The sequence below is a fragment of the Macaca thibetana genome, chromosome 1 (assembly GCF_024542745.1).
Source record: "Macaca thibetana thibetana isolate TM-01 chromosome 1, ASM2454274v1, whole genome shotgun sequence".
Classification (NCBI taxonomy): Eukaryota; Metazoa; Chordata; class Mammalia; order Primates; family Cercopithecidae; genus Macaca; species Macaca thibetana.
The window spans coordinates 7,544,009-7,566,828 of NC_065578.1; the positions used below are offsets into that span (position 1 = coordinate 7,544,009).

The 22,820-nt window shown below is 43.1% G+C and overlaps 1 protein-coding gene across 1 annotated transcript in view; it reads right to left on the minus strand.

The window, feature by feature from the left end:
* Positions 1-22,820, minus strand: part of RERE (arginine-glutamic acid dipeptide repeats) — a 392,536-nt gene that overhangs the window by 82,299 nt on the left and 287,417 nt on the right.

Sequence of the window (22,820 nt, forward strand, 5' to 3'; positions counted from 1 at the left end):
ACTGAGTATATGAGGAAAGGGTCTTTGTTTTGTTCACTATTATATCCCCAGCACCTAGAACAGCACTTGATAATACAAAGCAGGTGCTTGATAACCAGTAGCTCAGTACAAGAATGTATCTGGAGGTGACTGGGCTTAGTCTTCCTCCAAGGCTATTTGACCTGTCATCATCTGTTCTCCAGTTTGACTCAACATCTCTTGATATATATTCATTGCACTGTTAAGTTTCTAACATCTAACTACTACTGACAAAACCATTAGATGTTCTTAGTTCAAACCTACTAGAGGAACTACGCCATCCCCTCCGTGATGCCAGCTCAGCATCCAGAGTAAAGCCAGTGATTTCCTTTGTCAACACACCTGTATGCCAAAACCCTTCCCAGGAGGTCTCAAATACCAAATAAAAGTTACTCCATTTTTCATTCAAAGACCATGTGCCCAATGGGAAAATGACCTCATGCTAGTGGTTTAAAAAGCAACTTCACCCACTAACACAGCCCATTGAGCTATCCTATAGATACATCTCTGTCAATGCCCCTCTGGGTCTAGATAATTACATTGAGTACACTGAAGTCCTTTCATTATTGCAGGCCCAACAGAAAGTATTGCCACTGGGCGAATATCAGAAAGCATGCATCAATGCACTTTCAAGTCAAATGAGAACTGGCTAGTTAAGCAGCAGCATTAACAGATGTAGAGATCGCACCAGCCAAATGCCTCTTGCCAATTATGTCCACACAGCTACGCCCAAATTAAAAATAACCCAACACGGCCGGGTGCGTCGGCTCATGCCTGTAATCCCAGCACTTTGGGAGGCTGAGGCAGGCAGATCACAAGGTCAGGAGTTTGAGACCAGCCTGGCCAACATGGTGAAACCCCATCTCTACTAAAAATACAAAAATTAGCCGGGCATGGTGGCGTGTGCCTGTGGTCTCAGCTCCTTGGGAGGCTGAGGCAGGAGAATCACTTGAACCAGGGAGGCGGAGGTTGCACTCCAACCTGGGCAACACAACGAAACTCAATCTCAAATAAATAAATAAATAAATAAAATAACCCAACACTCATGACAGAACCCAAATGGGCATGGGAGGCTCTTTCCCTCCCTATAATATCACCCTACAGTCTCTACATAAATGCCCCTGTAAAGTGGCTCCTAAGTAGGTCATTAAAATGTTCACCTTTCCTTGGCAAAGTAGATCTCAACACAGGAGGAAAGAGAAATAAGCTAAAAAAAGAAATGTGGATTGTCCAGAAGTTACAAGGGAACAAAAAAGTGGAAATCCTTAGCGAGAAAACCTTTTGCAAAAACTGTAATTAAAGGAATCTAGACCAGTGGTTGCCCGATAGAAATATAAGCCAAAAATGTAAGTTTTACTTTTCCAGTAACCATATTTAAAAAAAAAAACAGGTAAAGTTAATTGAAATGTTTTATTTAACTCAATAGATCAAAAATATTATCATTTCAACATGTAATCAATATAAAAGTTAGTAATGAAATATTTTACATTCTTTTTCTTCCTGCTCAGTCTTTGAAATCAGTGTGTATTTTACACTGACTGCACATCTATACTTGGGCCAGCACATTTCAGATGCTCAACAGCCACAAGACACCAGTGGTTACCATATTGGAAAGCACAGGTCTAGAATAATCGCCACAAGACACCAGTGGTTACCATATTGGAAAGCACAGGTCTAGAATAATCCTAACTTCTTTTTTTGTAAAATACTAAATCATCCAAAGCACTCCAAGTTTTCTATTAGGGAGGCAAAATAACTATACTGTTAGAATCATGGGCAATGATATCATACATTCCTAAAATAAAATCACATAGGGCTGTTATTTCAAATTACGTAAAACTTGTCTTCCAGAAGAACTCGACCAAATGCCAAAGTTCTTAACATCTGCCCCACTTCCCAAACAAGGGAAACTGAAGACCCCGACGAGCACCAGGGCCTTCTGTCAGCTCCTGACAGAGAAGGGGCTCCTGGATTTTGTTTCCCCTTCATGACAATACAACATGGGACTGGGTTCCTAATTTGACTCTGTTCATTTAAAGAATGATCTCAAAGAAGAAAGGAAAATCAATTACCCCTTTAGGAAATGTAGTCCAGGGTGGGGGTGGAGGGAGCATTTCAATGACAAAAGCCAAACCTCAGTCATAATGCAGATCCCTGTCTAACAGGTGGTCATTATTTTTTTTCTTTTCTTTTTTTTTTTTTTCCTTTTTTGAGACGGAGTCTCGCTCTGTCGCCCTGGAGTGCAGTGGCGCGATCTCGGCTCACTGTAAGCTCCACCTTCCTGGTTCATGCCATTCTCCCGCCTCAGCCTCCCAAGCAGCTGGGACTACAGGCGCCTGCCACCATGCCCGGCTAATTTTTTTGTATTTTTAGTAGACATGGGGTTTCACCGTATTAGCCAGGATGGTCTCAATCTCCTGACCTCGTGATCCGCCCGCCTTGGCCTCCCAAAGTGCTGGGATTACAGGTGTGAGCCACCGCGCCTGGCTGTTTTATTTTCTGTTACAGGTATTCTGGTCTCCCACCTACCCCATGCAGGATGGCTATCCCCATGCAGGGCGGCTGTGACTTTCAAGAGAGTCCCCCAAGGGAGGGTCCCAAGATCAGGGGCTGATAATGGGCCCCACCACAAGGCTATGCTGCTGGTTTTTGTTTGGAACAACAGCGCTCCCATGATACCTCGCTCTTGCTGAAAATATTGGTAATACGGAAGCATGAACACAGCTGTGTGTAAATTACACACACAAACAGATTAGATCTGTATATTTATAAGGAATACAAACATACTAATAGCTCATTTACATACACAGCTGGATACACTGGGCTGCATGCAGAGGGGTTTGAGTTCCAAAATATTTCTCTAAAATTTTACAAAAAGAAATGCTCAGGTTACTGCTAAGCCAGGCTGCTCCCCCTACCCTCATACAGTATGTCCCCAGAAATAGAGTCCTTTTCATCCTCATTTGTGATATCTGAGATGCTATGAAGGAGAAATCTCAACAAGAGCTGTTAGATTTCACTTTTATGATTATTTATTATTATTTTTAGAGACAGGGTCTTGCTCTGCCACCTAGGCTGCAGTGGTATGATCACAGCTCACTGTAACATGGAGCTTCTGGGCTCAAATGATCCTCCTGGCTCAGCCTCCCAAGTAGTTCAGACTACAGGTATGTGTCAGTCACCATGCCCAGCTAATTTTAAAATATTTTTTTGTAGAGACAGGGTTCTCACTATGTTGCCCAGGCTTGGTCTTGAACTCTTGATTTCAAGCAATCCTGTTCCCTCAGCCTCCCAAAGAGTTGGGATTATGGTCATGAGCCACTGCGCCCAGCCAGATCTCACTCGTATAGGAAAAAAATTATAGGATAGTTTTCAGTTAAAAGGATGCATACATATATGAAGAGAGAGACCTACTAAAACATCTGTTACAACAGCATATGGTAAGGCAGAATCTTTGCATTTTCAAAATGTTTTCATAAACTTTATTTTTTAGAGCAATTTTAGGTTCACAGCAAAATGGAGCACAAGGTATAGGGATTTCCCATATAGATGGGTCTTTGAATTTTTTTTTTTTTTTTTTTTTTTTTTTTTTTTTTTTTTTTGAGACGGAGTCTCACTCTGTCACCCGGGCTTTTGAAACTGCAAGCTCCGCCTCCCGGGTTCACGCCATGCCTCAGAAGAGCAAGTAGAGACGGGGTTTCAGTGTTAGCAGGATTCGATTCCTGACCTTGTGATGCCCGTCAGCCACCGCGCCCGGCTGGGTCTTTGAATTTTTTAGCTAATTTTGAAAACTTGTGAGAAGAGCAATCAGCATTTTGTGCTCACTATATTAAACCTGGGAGAGCTGGGCTCTGATTCTACGTCTGATTCTACCAAGGCCTCAGTTTACCTCTGATGGTATCACAAGTACTCAAATTTAGCATTTAAAAATACTAACTTTTAAAATGTTGAGTGTTCCAGTAAAATAGTTAAAGAAAAAAAAAGGTAATAATCCAACTAAGAAAAAAATATTAACTTATACATATCTGGATAATAACAGACTCATTACAGGCCCTAATTTTATTATTTAAAATGTTTACAACAAAGCTCTCTAACTGATATTCTCCCTCTCTCTCTTTTTGCCTTGATATGGTTTCTATAAACTCCTGGTTTAAAAAAGAAAAAGGGTCCATTTCTGAGGCTTGGGTTTACTGTACTTACAGTTCCACCAATAAATCATCTCCCAATCTGGGCTGGAGAAGCACTGGCCACGGTTTGATTGCTCCAGCCCCAGGTTGCCAGGCAACCCACACAAGGGGGAAGTCTGAGAACCGCTGACAGATAGCCAAGTGGCTGAAACAACAGACTTCTCTCTGTCAAAAATGTGTTTGAGAGAGCCACTTGCCCACCTCTGCTCTCTGCTAAACACTACATGATTGTAAAATCAAAATCAAAAGGCCACTGTAATAAAAACACACTTCCTGTTCAATTACTAATTGTTCTAAAGCTGTGGGGAGGCCCAGATCCTACAGTGTATGGCAACAGAAATGCGATACTGTAAATGAGATAAAGCCGGCAGCATGCAAGAAACCTGATCTAAATGCATCTCTGCAGCTTTCAAGTCAGGGGAGCTGGTGCGTGGAGGAATCAACTGCCTAAGAAAGCACCAGGAAGAAAATAATGAATGTCAAGATGTTAAAGAAACAAAGCAAACAATAACTATGAAGCTAGAGGTCAAGACTACTTAGTAATAAAACCAAGAACATTCTCCATTGTTTTGAAACACAATCTGGAGGCAATGGAAGTTTTCTCCCTCAGAGATGGAAAGGAGGAGCAAGGAAGGTCGATGACCCTTGGGAACCACACCCCTTGGCAGTTCCAGGTGGATTCCCTGATACCTGACTGTAAACGGGATTACAGGAAATAGCAGCATCCTTAGGATAATGCGGGACAATAACAGGTCTGAGAGTCTAATGCAACATTTAAAATACCTATTGTGTGAGCTGGGCACAGTGGTTCACGCCTGTAATCACAGCACTTTGGGAGATCGAGGTGGGTGGATCACCTGAGGTCAAGAGTTTGAGACCAGCCTGGCCAAAACAGTGAAACTCCAACTCTACTAAAAATACAAAAAATTAGCTGGGCGTGGTGGCAAAAGCCTGTAATCCCAGCTACTGGGGAGGCTGAGGCAGGAGAATTGCTTCAATCTGGGAGGCAGAGGTTGCAGTAAGCTGAGATCGTGCCATTGCACTCCAGCCTGGGCAACAAGAGTGAAACTCTGTCTCAAACAAACAAACAAACAAACAAACAAAAAATACCCATGGTGCATGTACCAAGCCAGTAATACTCTGCCCAACACCAACACCATCCAGCATCCTTCCATGAAACCACTGTATTGAAACTGTCATCTTGGACTTTGGAAACTATCTGTGGTATGTGGAAGGGGCCAGCACTGAGTGCACAGTTCTTTATCTCTTTTGTGCCATGGACCCTTTGGCAGTCTGGTAAAGCCTAACTCCTTCTAAAAATGGTTTATGGCCAGGCACGGTGGCTCACGCCTGTAATCCTAGCACTTTGGGAGGCCGAGGCAGGCGGACAGGAGGTCAGGAGATCGAGACCATCCTGGTCAATACGGTGAAACTCTGTCTCTACTAAAAATACAAAAAATTATCTGGGCGTGGTGGCGCATGCCTGTAATCCCAGCTACTCAGGAGGCTGAAGCAAGAGAACCGCTTGAACCAGGGAGTCGGAGGTTGCAGTAAGCCGAGATCACGCCACTGAACTCCAGCCTGGCAACAGAGTGAGACTCCATCTTATTTAAAAAAAAAAAAAGGCTGGGCACAGTGGCTCACGTCTGTAATCTCAGCACTTTGGGAGGCTGAGGCCAGCGGATCACCTGACGTCAAGAGTCAAGAGTTTGAGACCAGTCTGGCCAACATGGTGAAACCTCGTCTCTACTAAAAATAAAAATAAAAAATTAGCTGGGCGTGGTGGTGCACGCCTGTAGTCCCAGCTACTCAGGGAGGCTGAGGCAGGAGAATCGCTTGAACCCAGGAGGCGGAGGTTGCAGTGAGCCAAGACTGTGCCACTGCACTCCAGCCTGGGTGACAGAGGGAGACTCCATCTCAAAAAAAAAAAAAAAAAAAAAAAGAAAGTATGCCAGAGTAATGTAAGTACTCTATGAACACATTCAATAACAAGAGCTAGCAGAGGGTTTTCTTCAGTTCTGGGAGGTTTTTTGTTTTTGGGGGTGAGGGGGCTGTTTTGCTTTATCATGTGACCTCAGATGATAAACCCTTGGAGGGCAAGGATAACAAGTTTCTCATCATTCAATCTCCAACGCAATGTGCAGCCCGGTTTCCTGCCCTAAGCTTCCAAACTAGCCCTCTCTACACCACTAGCCCAGCTCCTATAGGGGCCTGGGTTTCCTTGACTCTCCCAGTGCCCAGAATTGGGTCTGGCATATAAGAGGTATAAGACCATATTCCGCAAAATGGTATGTATGGACACAAAAGACATTTTTTTCCTATGTTCTCTTTCCGACAACCCATCAGCCTGAGAAGGCACACGCTCCTGTGAGGGGATGCAGCCTCTCTTCTTCTACCCCCACCACTGCCCCCCTCTCACTTCACAAAGGCAGCCTCCTCTCCCCTGCTCCCATCTGGAAGGCTACCGGGCAGCATTGCCCTAGGGGCACTGAACAAGGGGACAATTTAAAACACTGACACTGGTGCTGACACAGTGCCGAGCTCTGAGGTCAGGATGAGAAAGACTCCACAAGTCAGATACTTTCTGATGCTCTGCTTTCAACAAAACACAAGGAGGTCCTAGTGGAAGTGTCATCTGATAGATTACAGAAAATCAGTCTGATGACAAATTATACTTTTGGCATTACTATGGAAAGAATTCAAATAACTGAGTGACACTGTAACAAAACCATCATTCCCATCTACTTACTCATGTAGACAAGGTTTCTGGGCACTTATGTGTTTTTAAAAAACCCATACAATGTATTTCCAATAAATGTTAAGCAAAAATTAAAATTATATCAACATTTACAATATTTCGTTGTTTTCATCAACTGTGCTCTAATAATCATAATTTGAAAAAAAGTTTCTTCTATACTTAGCTTTATTATTAAAGGAAATAACCATACACCCAATTTCAATACACACACTTTTTGTTGCAGGAAGTAGTACTAAAGGTGAATCTGACACTAGACTTTCAAGCATAAAATGTATCACCTTAGTATAAAGTCCCTGGGGAAGTAGAATGGAAATAAAAATTAAAGGGGGAAAAGAATAAGATGCAACATTAGACTGGTTTTAACTCAAATGTGGGAACAAAGAAATGACTTAGTTGGAATTTATACTTAAAAGGGAAGCAGAGCAAAGAAGTCTGGAACATTTGCACCCTGGCAATGTGGCAAAGAAAGAAAAGCTTTTGGTCGGGCGTGGTGGCTCACGCCTTTGGGAGGTCGAGGCGGGTGGATCACGAGGTCAGGAGTTCGAAACCAGCCTGGCCAACATGATGAAACCCCATCTCTACTACAGATACAAAAAATGAGCCAGGCATGGTGGCACTCGCCTGTAATTCCAGCTATCCGGGAGGCTGAGGCAGGAGAATCACTTGAACCCAGGAGGCAGAGGTTGCAGTGAGCCGAGATTGCACCACTGCACTCCAGCCTGAGCAACAGGAAAGACTCCATCTCAAAAAAAAAAAAAAAAAAAAAGCTTTCTCAGGAGACAAGGCTGTAAAGCAATCACTTGCTAGAGATATTTGCGTAACTAAAAGGGAGCCAAGGGCTGATATCCAAGACAAAGAGGGAAAGGCTTTGGGGCATTTCAAAGACCTTCCCAGCAGCCCCTCCCATCATAGGATCAGAAACCTAAGAAGAAAGAATGGTTTCCAGGGCCAGGCTTGGGGTTTGCTGCCCTCTGCAGCCTCGGGACATTGCTTCCCACAGGCCCCTCTGGCTACATCCTTGGCTCAAAGGGCCTCTGATATAGCTCAGGCTGCTGCTTCAGAGGGTGCAAGCCAGAGGTCTGTGGCAGCTTCCAGGTGGTGTTAAGTCTGCAGGTGTACAGAGTGCAGGAGCGATGGAGGCTTGGCAGCCTCTGCCAAGATTTCAGAGGATGTATCCCAGTCCAGAGGCCTGCTGCAGGGATGGAGCCCTCACACAGATATTCTACTAGGACAGTGTGGATGGGAAATGTGGGGTTGGAGGGCCCACACAGAGTCCCCACTGGGGCACTGCCTAGTGGAGCTGTGGGAAAGGGCCATTGTCTTCCAGACCCAGGAATGGTAGATCCATCAGCAGCTTGCACTGTATGCCTGGAGAAGCTGCAGGCACTCAAAGCCACAGAGGTGGAACTGCCCAAGGCCTTGGCAGGCCCCCCACCCATCACTGCCCCCAGGATGTAGCAAATGGAGTCAAGGGCTATTTTGGAGCTTGAAGATTTAATGATTGCCCTGCTGGGTTTAGGACTTGCATTGGGCTCAATGCGCCCCTTTCTTTTGACTGATTCCTACCTTTTGGAATGGGAATGTTTATCCAATGCCTATACCCGCATTGTATCTTAGAAGTAAATAACTTGTTTTTGATTCTACAGGCTCACAGGTGGAAGGGACTTGCCTTGTCCCAGATGAGACTTAGGACTTTTGAGTTTATATTGGAATGAGTTAAGACTTTAGGGGACTATTGATAAGGGATAATTGTATTTTGTAATGTGAGAAGGACATGAGGTTTGCAGGAAGCCAGGAATGGAATGATATAGTTGGAGTATTTGTCCCCTCCCAAATCTGATGTTGAAATGTAATCCCCAATGTTGGAGATGGGACCTGGTGGAAGGTGACTGGAACACGCGGGTGGATCTCTCATGAATGGTTTAAGCACCATCCTCTGGGTGCTGTCCTTGCAATAGTGAGTGAGTTCTTGCAAGACCCGTTTGCTTAGAAGTGTGTGGCAGCCCCATCCCCTTGCTCCTTCTTCCACCATGTGATGTGGTGTTCCCGCTTCAGCATCCGCCTTAAGTAAAAGCTCCCTGAGGCCTCCCTAGGAACTGCGCAGATGTTGGTGTCATGCTTATACAGCCTATAGGACTGTGAGCCAATTAAACGTGTTTTCTTTATTTAAAAAAAAAGATGATAAGGGGCATAAATCACTATGGTATTTAAAATTCACTTTTAATATTTAAAAGAGTGATGGGGCAATTTTACTTTTAAATGTCAATGTTTGTAATGTTAGAAGTTACATCCTTATGATTTAAAAAAAAAAAAAAAAAAAGGCCAGGTGTGGTGGCTCACGCCTGTAATCCCAGCACTTTGGGAGGCTGAGGCAGGCAGATCACAAGGTCAGGAGATCGAGACATCCTGGCTAACATGATGAAACCCTATCTCTACTAAAAATACAAAACAATTAGCCAGGTGTGGTGGCGGGCGCCCATAGTCCCAGCTAGTTGGGAGGCTGAGGCAGGAGAATGGTGTGAACCCAGGATGTGGAGTTTGCGGTGAGATGGAGCCACTGTACTTAAAAAAACAAAACAAAACAAAACAAAACAGGTCAATTTAAATTTGGGAGTGGGTATGTGCTTTTAGGCAAAATTCTTTTAGGGGTTTCATAGGGATAAAACATTTTTTTAAGCTTTGTATCTACCTAAAGGAAGACCCATAAATTATTTGGGGTACCAAGCATGCTTCCACATCTCAGCTATATTTAGTTTGGTTTCACCTAACAGAACCAAACTAGGGTCACTGAAAACACTTTCTTGAACCAAGACAGGCTGCACCATGGAAGATCTTGCAGTATGTAACTGCTCTTCCACCAAGGTACAGACTTTTATTTGAATTCCATAGCTGACTATGGCTCTATTCAAGGACAGTAAAAAGCACAAATTCCTCAGTGTGCCAATTAAAGTGCTTGGCACCTTGCATTCTGTCACTTCAGCCTGGACTCTCGCATACCCACACCACACCCGAGCATCTGGACTCTTTTTTCCTTATTTTTAAGCCATCATCTATCTACACATGCAGATGGGCCAGCCCCAATGCTCAGTGGTTGAAGAAACTAATCTTCATGAGCAGGAAATTACTGAGGTGATCTTGGTTCTGAACCAACTGCACAAGAGAGACAGACAATCGTCTTCCATCATCAACCACCTGGGGTGGGAGCCTCACTTTTTTTTTTAATACTTTAAGTTCTGGGATACATGGGCAGACGTGCAGGTTTGTTACGTATGTTTACACGTACCATGGTGGTTTGCTGCACCCATCAACCCATCATCTACATTAGGTATTTCTCCTAATGCTCTCCCTCCCCAAGACCCCCATCCCCCAACAGGCCCTGGGTGTGTGATGTTCCCCTCCCTGTGTCCATGTGTTCTCATTGTTCAACTCCCACTTATGAGTGAGAACATGTGGTGTCTGGTTTTCTGTCCTTGTGTTAGTTTTCATAGTGTTGATGGTCTTTACAATTTGGCGTGTTTTTGCAGGGGCAGGCACCAGTTGTTCCTTTCCATCTTTAGTGCTTACTTCAGGAGCTCCTGTAGGGCAGAACTGGTGGTGACAAAATCTCTCAGCATTTGCTTGTCTGTAAAGGATTTTATTTCTCCTTCACTTATGAAGCTTAGTTTGGCTGGATATGAAATTCTGGGTTGAAAATTCTTTTAAGAATGTTGAATACTGGTCCCCACTGTCTTCTGGCTTGTAGGGCTTCTGCAGAGAGATCCGCTGTTAGTCTGATATGGGCTTCCTTTTGTGGGTAACCCAACCTTTCTCTCTGGCTGCCCTTAACATTTTTTCTTTCATTTCAACCTTGGTAAATCCAAGAGTATGTGTCTTGGGGTTGCTCTTCTCGAGAAGTTATCTTTGTGGTGTTCTCTGTATTTCCTGAATTTGAATGTTGGCCTGTCTTGCTAGGTTGGGGAAGTTCTCCTGGATAATATCCTGAAGAGTGTTTTCCAACTTGGTTCCATTCTCCATGTTAATTTTAGGTACACCAATCAAACATAGGTTTGGTCTTTTCAGATAGTCCCATATTTCTTGGAGGCTTTGTTCGTTTCATTTCTTTTTTTTTTTTTAGAGTCTCGCTCTGTCACCCAAGCTGGAGTGGTGGCGCGATCTCGGCTCACTGCAAGCACTGCCTCCCGGGTTCACACCATTCTCCTGCCTCAGTCTCCCGACTAGCTGGGACTACAGGCACCCACCACCATGCCCAGCTAATTTTTTTGTGGGTTTTTAGTAGAGACGGGGTTTTACCATGTTAGCCAGGATGGTCTCAATCTCCTGACCTTGTGATCTACCCACCTCAGCCTCCCAAAGTGCTGGGATTACAGGCTTGAGCCACCGCGCCTGGCCTGTTCATTTCTTTTCGTTCTTTTTTCGCTAATTTTGTCTTCACGCTTTATTTCATTAAGCAGATCTTCAATCTCTGATACCCCTTCTTCTGCTTGATCAATTCGGCTATTGATACTTGTGCATGCTTCACGAAGTTCTCCTAATGTGTTTTTCAGCTCCATCAGATAATTTATGTTCTTCTCTAAACTGGTTATTCTAGTTAACAATTCCTCTATCCTTTTTTCAAGGTTCTTAGCTTCCTTACATTGGGTTAGAACATGCTCCTTTAGCTGGGAGGAGTTTGTTATTACCCACCTTCTGAAGCCTACTTCTGTCAATTTGTCAAAGTCATTATCCATCCAGTTTTGTTCCCTTGCTGGCAAGGAGTTGTACTCCTTTGGAGAAGAGGTTTTCTGGTTTTTGGAATTTTCAGTCTTTTTGCGTTGTTTTTTCCTCGTCTTCGTGGATTTATCTACCTTTGGCCTTTGATGTCGGTGACCTTCAGATGGGGTTTCTGTGTGTACATCCTTTTTGTTGATGTTGATGCTATTCCTTTCTGTTTGTTAGTTTTCCTTCTAACAGTCAGGCCCCTCTGCTACGTCTGCTGGAGTTTGCTGGAGGTCCACTCCAGACCCTGTTTGCCTGGGTATCACCAGCGGAGGCTGCAGAACAGCAAAGGTTGCTGCCTGAGGAACCCCACTTTTACGCAGAGGTAAAATCTACCAAGCATGTGGATTCTAAGGTTTCATTTCAGCTCCAGTGGAGGCTGTGCTGTGTTAACCATGTATGCAATGGACACAGAAGGTGTGTGTGTGGCACTTGCCTGCATCTGCCACCCCAGCTCCAGATCCAACTCGAGCCAGGCCCTGCCTGCTTCTCCGAATACATCCTGCACTCTCTCTGTCTCCTCACAGGGTAGTTCTGTGGTCTGCGGAGCCGCTATTGTGTGGGGTGATCTGACTTGGATTCCTGAGTACTTCCACTCACCACTGCTGCAGCTCTAAACAAATTTCCTTCCTATCTCATGCCTATGTCATGTCATACTCCTGTGTTTCCATCTTTCTGTGTACCCCATGGAACTTCCCCATTCTGCCCAGCACTATGTTCTGGGCATCCAAGTCCACCACTGCCATTAGAACATCATCTCCTTGAGGTGAGGAGTTCCTGTTCAGGGCCATCTGGAAGCTTCTGCACATGAGAGGCATTTAATAAATGTTTCTCCGATGACGTTTCCTATTATCAGTATCTTTTTTTTTTTTTTTTTTTTCGAGACGGCTCTGTCACCCAGGCTGGAGTGCAGTGGCCGGATCTCAGCTCTTTCAGAGCCACCTCGAAGAGGACTATTTATCGTTATTATTACTCTCATTTCTTAGTGAGAGGACCAGTGACTCTCCCAAGGTACAGCAACTGGTCTAAGGCACAGACTCAACCAGAAAGCGGTTTTACCAACACTTTTGCCTTCCCAGCATAAATATTCTAAAGAAAATAATTACTGCATTTTCCACAGATAGATGAAGAGTTATCTGAAAAAAGTAGAAGTGAGGGAAGGGAATAAAAAGGGGGAAAAAAAAAAAAGGCCAGGCACAGTGGCTCATGTCTGTAATCCCAGTACTTTGGGAGGCCAAGGCAGGCAAATCACGAGGTCAGGAGTTCGAGACCAGCTTGGCCAACATGGTAAAACCCCATCTCTACTAAAACTACAAAAATTAGCCGGGCATGGTGGCACACACCTATAGTCCCAGCTACTTGGGAGGCTGAGGCAAGAGAATCTCTTGAACCCTGGAGGCGGAGGTTGCAATGAGCCGAGATCACGCCATTGCACTCCAGCCTGGGCGACAAAGCGAGACTCCATCTCAAAAAAACAAAACAAAACAAAAAACAAAAAAGGAGGAAGAACCAGAATTTCTTGTTTTTGAAAAAAATCACAAACTGAAGAATGACCGGACACGATGTCACACCACTCACACAGGAAACCTCACGTACGAAACCTCACACGACAGCACTGCAGCTCTTTCGCTTGGTTAACTTGGGGACAGCCCTGAGACACGAGATCGGCCTTTATGGCCTTCTTCCCAGGCTGGTGGAAGATCAGGCTGCTCTGACTCCAGGCCAGCTGGGATTGGCGGGGCCTCTCAACACAGTCAAGAATGGCTAACGGCAGGCAGAAACATTTTGTGGCCTAATAAAGGATCAAAGAAATGTTCCTTACAGAGAGGAAATGAATTATCCACACATCCAGCTCCTTCATGTCTTTTGTTTGTTTGTTTTTGGCTCTTTGGCCTATTTGGATAAAACATATTACACTGAGGAAGCATCAAAGAAAGTGAAACGACTGTGACATTTAAAGGGAACTCTGTCGGCTAGACAGAGCCCCATTTTGGGTTCAGCTCCAACTTCTCCCTGTTCTCTTTCTCCTGGCCATGGGGAGTATTCATCCACAGCTGACACAAGATTATCAGCAAAAGTTTTAACAAGAACCAGACCTTTCTCTTCTAATCTTTTCCCCAATCCAAAATGTCACGAAAAAACCTGAAAGAATATTGTTAGAATTTAAAAATACTCTATTATTGTGTCCCTCATGCTGAAAAATGCACATCTAGGTATGAAAAACGCATAGACTGCTCTGTCAAAGACCACTACGTGATTGCACTTCCGTAGCAGAGGTCCCGTCTTTCCTTTCAGCTAAATTTAATCTGTTCTAAATTCTGAAAGTTATTGAGTCCTAAAGACATTTATTTAGCAGGTCCTAACAATGAGCAGTTTATAGGCAATTGTGAAACATGACCACAAAGATTATTGGATGGGGGTCAAGTAATTTGAATTTCTCGAAAAACACAGATCACTCTTGACTGACATGAGTGATCAGTGGTATCATTTACTCAGAATGACTTGAGAGAATAGTAACATGGAATGAGAAGCTCCTTCTACCCTGAAGGAGGCACTTTTATAGCTATACAACCTCTACCCTACTCAGTCTCTGTGTGGCAAAACTAGTTTATCCTCCTCATGGCATCTACCTGAATTCATCTTATTTAAGTTAATTTGCTTATTTGTCTGTGGTCCCTACTAGAATGCAAATCTCATAAGAACAGTACCTCCATGGTTATTTCTATTCCCAGAGTTGAGAAGGTGCCTCATACACAGTCAGTACTCATTGAGTGACTGAGGAGAAAAACAGCAGGAATATATTCTACAGCCAACACTCAAATCTGCGATCTTAGTTCTACACAGTCGTCCATTCACAAAACTCTGTCTCCTCGCACCTTTCCTCCACCTTCAACCTCTCCATGTTAATGCACGTTGGCTCCATTTACCAGTTAATGATTTAGTGATCCCATTGAGGAGCCAGGAGCTCCAAGGAACAGCCATTGAGAAGCACAGCACCCAGCAGAGCTGCGTGTGGAGGCAACCCGCACCTCCCTCTCCATGGGACCTAAATGGCCAGCATAGCACATGCTTCCTTCCTTCCCAGCCCTTCCTGTATTCCCAGCCCAGTCCAGACTAGACATCCTTCTGACCAGATGCTCACCCTAGCAAATCCCAACTGACGCCTCACATGGACGTCCCTTAGAGACCTACTGTCCTCTCAAACGCAGTTCTCCAAATGGCCTCATACCCCAACCCCCGAGTCCTGCTGCAACTTTCTCACTTTCAGATCCACACAGAATCCCTTTTAACCCCTCCAGTTATAGGAACAGAAGTTCAGTTTTGTCAACAGTAGCGATCCTGTCTCACCGTCTCATCAACGATGCCCATCCAGGTTCCCCCATCAGTGTCAACCACTTGCCAAACCCATCTCCTCCTTATCCTGTGACCTGCACCAAAGTATCTTCCTAGCTAGCTAAGTCTCTTCCTCTATCCTACCTTTTGACAGCACTCTCAGGAACGTGGAAAAGGTTGCCCATGGCCCTTCTAGTCTGTGTCTACCATTGTTGGTGCTCTTTATTCTAGCCTAACCATCTACCGGTAGCCATACCTAAGATGTGAAACTACAGACTTTCCCTATTTACTGCACAGCTACCATGATCTCCACAATATCCCTCTTCTTGACTGTGTCCCTCAACTCCTCTACCACTTCCGTACTGGTTTCCCATGTTCTCTATGCAGCCTGGGGCTTAACTATCCGTTATTTCAACAATGCAGTCAGTACTCATTACCTCAGCTGGGTGCGGTGGCTCACGCCTGTAATCCTAGCACTTTGGGAGGCTGAGGCGGGTGGATTACTTGAGGTCAGGAGTTGGAGACTAGCCTGGCCAACACGGTGAAACCCCGTCTCTACTAAAAATACAAAAATTAGCTGGGTGTGGTGGCGCGTGCCTATAATCCCAGCTACTCAGGAAGCCGAGGCAGGAGAATCGCTTGAACCCCGAAGGCAGAGGGTGCAGTGAGCTGAGATTGTGCCACGGCCCTCCAACCTGGGTGACAAGAGCAAAACTCCATCTCAAAAAAGAACAAAAAAAGTCGGGCATGGTGGCTCACGCCTGTAATCCCAACACTTTGGGAGGCCGAGGCGGGAGGATCACCTGAGGTCTAGAGTTCGAGACCACCCTGACCAACATGGAGAAACTAAAAGTACTAAAAATACAAAATTAGCCAGGTGTGGTGGCACATGCCTGTAATCCCAGCTAATCCAGAGGCTGAGGCAGGAGAATGGCTTGAACCCGGGAGGTGGAGGTTGCTGTGAGCCGAGATTGCGCCATTGTACTCCAGCCTGGGCAAGAAGAGCGAAACTCCCTCTCTAAACAAACAAACAAACAAACAAAACAAAAACAAAAACAAAAAATACTCCTTGCCTCAACATCCTGACCTCCCATCAATTTTCCAGCCCAATCTTCCACCTACTTTGGCTGCATATTAGTGTCCTAACATCCTGGGACATTGGAAACTTGTATCCCAGATGAATTAAATTGGACCCAAGTCTCTGTGTGTGTCTAAAGTTCCTCATGTGACTCCAGCGTGCATCTAACAGTGTGAAGTGCTGCTGTGCACTGACAGCTCTCAATGTCTCTCACTAGGAGCATAGTCCTGATCCAGTCCAGTGGTTCTCAGGGCCTGGATGCCCACGTCCTACCCCAGGGATTATGCTGACTAACTAGGGTACAGGCCAGCATTGGGGCATTTTCAAGTTCTCCCAATGACTCTAATGCACAGCCAAGTTCACAAGATGTCCTCAGCCCACCTCCACTCTTCCAATGCTACTGCCAGATTGGTCTTCAAGGGCAGCTCCAGTCCTATCCTTCCCCACAGTCAAAAATATGTAATTTTTCCTCGTTTCCTGTTGAATTAAACATAAACTTCTCAATCAAAAGTGGGAGGCTCTGAATTAGCTACCTCACATCCTCCCCTACCCATAAGCTTCATCCAAACTGGGCAACTTGCTACTAACCAACCATTCAAATTCTTTTAGCCCTTGTTCTCCAATTAACCTCTGTCAACTCTGCCCGGTGAAATCCTATCCATCCTTCAAGGTCCTCTCAAATAAGCCTCCTCTATAGCACACTTCCTGATCTCCCTGTCCAAGAGCTGGCAGCAGCTGCTCACCTCGGCAGGCCCTGTGAGCCCCAGCGCACCATCTGAAGCAAAAGAGGCACTCAAAACAAGTTTCCAATTGTGTGTACAGTAGGTACACTTTTCTTTCTAGGTATTTTCTTGCTTCTACTCAGGAAAAACAGCTCCTCTCACAAATGCTGAATTTATAGTAAACATACGTAGTAAATATTGTCTAATCCAGTTACTAAAAAAGCTTCAATCTTGACACAATGAGAGGCTGCAGAAGTCAGAGGAATGCATGACTCAGAGCCCTACATAACTGAAGCCGTAAAAACACTGTTATGGGAGATATGCTGTTAGGAGGAAACAGAACCGTCCTCAAGAATTCCTCATTAATTTGATAATGTAATTTAACAGTGAGGCACAAAATAGGAGTGAACATCTCTGGTCTAAGATCCTGGTGGCCTTCTGACTTCATCTTCTCCATCCACTCCGGGGCACCTTTTATTTATTTATTTATTTATTTATTTATTTATTTATTTGAGATGGAGTCTTGCTCTGTCGCCCAGGCTGGAGTGCAGTGGCACAATCTCGGCTCAATGCATCCTCTGCCTCCCGGGGAGGTGATTCTCCTGCCTCAGCCTTCCATGCAGCTGAGATTACAAGCATGCGCCACCATGCCCAGCTAATTTTTGTATTTTTAGTACAGACAGTGTTTCGCTATGTTGGCCAGGCTGGTCTCGAACTCCTGACCTCAGTTGATCTCCCCTCCTCTGCCTCCCAAAGTGCTGGTATTACAAGCATGAGCTTCTGCGCCCAGCCTAAGGGAGACTTTAGATTGAAGACAGAAGTATGTCAGGAGAGAGGAGGTAGCTTTAAATGAATGACTTCCTCTCATGGTAGGGTTCTCATTTTTTCACTTCCTGTTTCCTTCTCCCAACACTCAATTCCAGTTACCAGTGTAGTATGTCTCACCTGTAAAAATGTAAGACTCTAATGTCACTATATGTAGAATGTGCTAAGCACACACATTAAAATTGACTCCAATTCTGTTGCTAAGAAACTGCACAAGAAAAGGGTTTTCCATCCTCTTCATTTATAAAATAACCACTCTGTCTATGGGAGAACAAATGCAATCTCTCAAGTCCCCTTGTGCCTTGTTCTCATTTTTTAAATTAACAGAGAAAGATGATAGAGAGTGGCTGAAAGTGTATGCTATCTCCATTTTTTTTTACATACCCTTGAAAATGAGATGGAAACATGGCTTCAATAACCCACTGCTCTAGTATTTATTAATCTTTCAAGCTGAAGACTCCCCCCATTACTCCCCTTACTCGCCGCTCAAGCAAAAATGAAAAATATACCATCAAAAGTACTCTTCGATTTAAAAAGATTATCCCAAGCAGCCGGGAATAATTTAAGGTGTGTTTGTATTCAATGTGGGGTTACTTTCCAGGTCTCTGTATAGCCCGAATGCCTAAACACAGATGTGTGCACATGCACACGCGTGCACACACACAGCCCTAAAGAACAGCACAAGGTATGCTGGCTTTTATTTTTTTAATCCAAAAGTAGGGCTGGGGATGATGAACTTAAAACAACGTACTGCTTAAAGACAAAAAGAAAAGAATAATCTTGCTAAACACAAAGAGCAAAATGGGCATATTAATTTCTTTGACCATAGCATAAAGAGAAAGCCTAGAAAGTAGTGAGCCGTGGATGTGAATGGAAAGGTCACAGTTGAATCTGTACATTTATCCCAGAGGCAACTTCTACTGACATGAACTACTGAAATACATTTTTGAAATATCTCTTCCTTTCTAATAAAATGCTTGTCCTATTTCATTTACTAAAGGATTTTAAAAATACATTTTTCTTTAGAGCTTGTTAAACAGTAGAATCTTTCTGCAAACTAATTGACAGAATTGACTGCCTTACACCAACTTTCCTGTGCATATAATTGATTTTTAATTTGCTGTCTCATTTCCGAAAGGACTTGAAAATAAACTCCACTCTATCCATACTATTGACTTCTATAAGCAAGGGTTTGGTTCAAAGGCTGATGGGAATTAACCATAGGAAAAATAGTCTAATTTTATTAATAGTTGAAATCTTAGGCAAATCTCACTTGAATCTACATTTTTCTTTTTTAATATTAAGGGCTAATTCTTACTATAGGTCACATTAAGAATACATAATATGGAGTAATATGTACATACGTATAATATATCAACATTTCTATTTCTCTTGTTTTTCCTACTCTCATATACAAATTTAGTTCTTCATAAGAAACAGTACCAATGTCATTTAAAACTGGAGGAAGGGTGGTTAGTAGAATGAGATCCTACTGTGATTCAATTTAAAAAGTACTAAATACCTACTATGTGATGCAGTAGATACACTGTATCTTTATTTTGGGTTAATGGTAAAGGTTCCAAATGAATTGTAAAAATTTTCAAGTTATAATTTTAGAAATATAATTTCAATGTTCTGACTCAACTCACAGGTATGCAAACCTGCATACATAAGTTGACAATGACATAAAACCACGTACGTACATAAACAAAAACCAGAAGAGAGCAAGAAGCCAGCAAGTGAGACGACGAAGCCAGACACTGTGAGACTATGTGTTAGTGGTGAGGTTTTAAATTGCCTTTAATGATTTTAGGATGTTGTTTTAACAATTTAAAAAAAAAAATCTGCACAAAATCCTAAAAAGAATAAGAAAGTGAAAAGGTTCATACTAGATGACCTACAAGACTCTCCTATCATCATTTTTGAATGACTACATAAAATGGTCAATAACTCTGGAAATTTTACCATTCCTAAAATAAATATAACTAAGCCTTCCCCTATATTGTGGATGTAAAATTTTAAAACAAAATCACCAAAATTATTAGTATCTGAAATCCATGTAACCATTAACTACAAGCTCTGAGAGCCTCTTTGTCATTGTCCTCTTTGCTGTTTTCACCTCCACAACCTCCTGCTGCTACTGGACCTTAACTGGGATTTTGCTGTGAATTCCATTTTTCCTCAGCTGCCACGCAAACAGTAAATAAAATTCATTGTATTTTTGCCCCACTAAGCAGCTCTGTCTTCTGGCACATTCAGACGCATGGCTTGAGAAGAGTGAACAATGAAAACAATGTTTCCTCAAGCAGACATTCCAAAAAGGGCATAACAAAGGCATCTGAAGATGCAAATACTTGTGTGTATTCTGTGTAAGTAATTCCTTGACTGGCCGCACGGGTTCACTGGATTACAAATATTTAGAAAATTACTTTGCCATCTCATGTCAATTTCGAAAGAAAGATTTTCATTTATATTTATGATAGACTGAGCTTTAAATTGAAGGAAGATTTAGATGTTTTAAAATTTATGAACTTGTAAATAAATCCATGTACATGGCCAATTAAGGTTATCACCACCACAGATTAACTATCTTTGGATAAAAATCTCAGAGTTTATTTGTATCTAAGTTGTTCACCTCAATGTATTACATCAAAATTGATATAAAATATTTAATGGGTAGTGTATTTCAAGATAAAAGCTATAGTTACCCAAGATGAAATAAAAACATCCTGTAGTAACATGCTAAGCAACAGAACCTTCACTAGGTGCAACGCCTGGATTGCTGCGGTAAAAGCTAATTCAACATGAAAATAATTTTAAAAACCAAAACACAGTTAAGTGGATAGGAAGCAAAGAGTGAGAAGAGTGAGTTGCACAGCTCAGTGGAGCACCCAATCTTACAACCTTGCAAGTCAAACCAAACTCCACAAGGAAAATGCAGGCCCTGAATTTTAAAAAGAATTCAATTAGCATCCCCAGTATTTCCATAATCAACAGCTGAATGCTAATTAAGAGCACCGCATCAGGCGGCAACGGAATCCCAGTGCAATAAGCACCAACACAACAGCAGCAAATGCTACCTTCAGCTCGCATGCATAAATAAACAGAATTAATAACTACCCAAGCATGGAAGGGTGACTTAATCTGTTTCGATTAGGTACAGCTCAGCCTGGGGCCTTTATGTTATATTTGAATGTGTTCATCATGTTTAATTAAAAACCTAATAATCTAGGGTTTTGTTAGTGTGGGTTTTTTTTTTTTTAAATGTTTTAATCTGTATTTCCTCCTCTTTATCTTCCTAAGTTCTACCAATTGATGACTTCTTGAAAAGGAACAGTATTTTTAGCATAACAGATGTGAAACGAGTTAACTATCAATGTGACTCTCAGAGGCAGAAGGCAGCCATTTACTTTGGCTCCATCCTTGCCCATACCTTGGTATTTAAAGCTTCACAAACTGACCTAGCATTTCTTCCAAAATGCTTCTCTGATCGAAGTTTACTTAGCCTGAAAGACATGACCCAGGCTGGCTACCAAGGTGTTGCTCACAGACACTCGGCAAAAGCAGAATTCATTTGCAGTATCCAGTACAGAATTTGACAGAAATTGGCACATTTTGGCTTCAGTTCAAGATTTAAATTATCTCAGCCCCAAAGCAACTTCAATTAGGAACATCATACATGCACATTGTCAGAGAAATAAACTGAGAGTTTGAGATGAAAGGCCTCCTATTGTGTGATTCTGAGGTCTAAGATCTCCAGAATTCAGGATTATCTGAAAGACCTAGGAAGAAGAGGTTGGGTGATAGGAGAAGGAGGAGGAGGAGAAGGAAGAAGAAGAAGAAAGAGTTTAATGTGTGAGCTTTTTCCAAAAGTACTTTTATTATTATTATTATTATTATTATTATTGTTTTTTGGAGACAGAGTCTCGCTCCGTTGCCCAGGCTGGAGTGCAGTGCCATGATTACGGCTCACTGCAGCCTTGAACTCCTGGACTCAAGTGATTCTCCAACCTCAGCCTCCCAAGTAGCTGGGACTACAGGCACATGGCACTATGTTCAACTATTTTATTATGTTTTTAATTTTTTGTGGAGACAAGGTCTTGCTGTGTTGACCAGGCTCCAAAAGTAAAATTTTTAAGGTTGGTTTCTGAGGCATTTAGAAGTTTTCCTCTCTAATGTGCTGATTCATAACTATTAACAATTACAAGTTTTAAAATGCTGGATTGAAGACACTCAATTATAGTGAAGAACTTTTTAAAAGGATTACCTTGAACAAAGAGTCATCAACATTCTTCAAGCCTCTTATATGGAGAGAAATTATCTTCATCATTAAGTCCTCACCCTTAATAAGTTTACAAACTTGGAGGACAATCAACTCGGAAATAAAATCGCAAGGAATAAACAGCTGGGAATCAGAAGTCAGCACAAGGAGGCAGAGGATGAACTGCCAGTGAGCGACGTGCACAGAGGAGACAGTGCAAAGAGGGAGCACTATCCGAGGGATGGGCCAGGAACCTAACTGAGCCTGGAGAATGAGCAGGCTCTGCACTGGCACGAGAGGTTAGTTTCTTCACAGAGCAGCAGGCCTGCCAGGCCCAGGGGGTCCAGAGGCCCAGCCTGTCCGCTGCACAGCAGGGAACTCACACCTTCGGGTGCTTATTTCATCAACCCTCTAACGGAGCAGCTGCTTCAAAGTATTCATGTAAATGCCGAGGAAAACCCATTCATCAAGACTGTTGTAGTCAGATCAGACACTGAGTAGTTAGAACAAATTAACACACCAGTGGCAGCGAAGTTTAATAATAACTAGCCAGGCACTGTGGCTTGCCTGTAGTCCCAGCTGCTCAGAGGCTGATGTGGGAGGATCACTTGAGCCCAAGAGTTTGAGTCCAGCCTGGGCAACATAGCAAGATCCCCATTTCTTAAAAAATAGTAATGATAATAAAAATAATTAGAATGTTCCAAGTATACAGAAAACCGGGAGGAAAAAAGGGAGATAGGCCCATGTACTTACGTTAGCTGGGACACATTTGTTTTGCTTATTCCTGTGATTCCTGAAGTGAGAAAATGTGGTAAATTCAACAGAAGGGGGCCACATGAACACAGCAGGTGTTTTTTTCACAGCCAAAGCCAGGCGAGGGTAA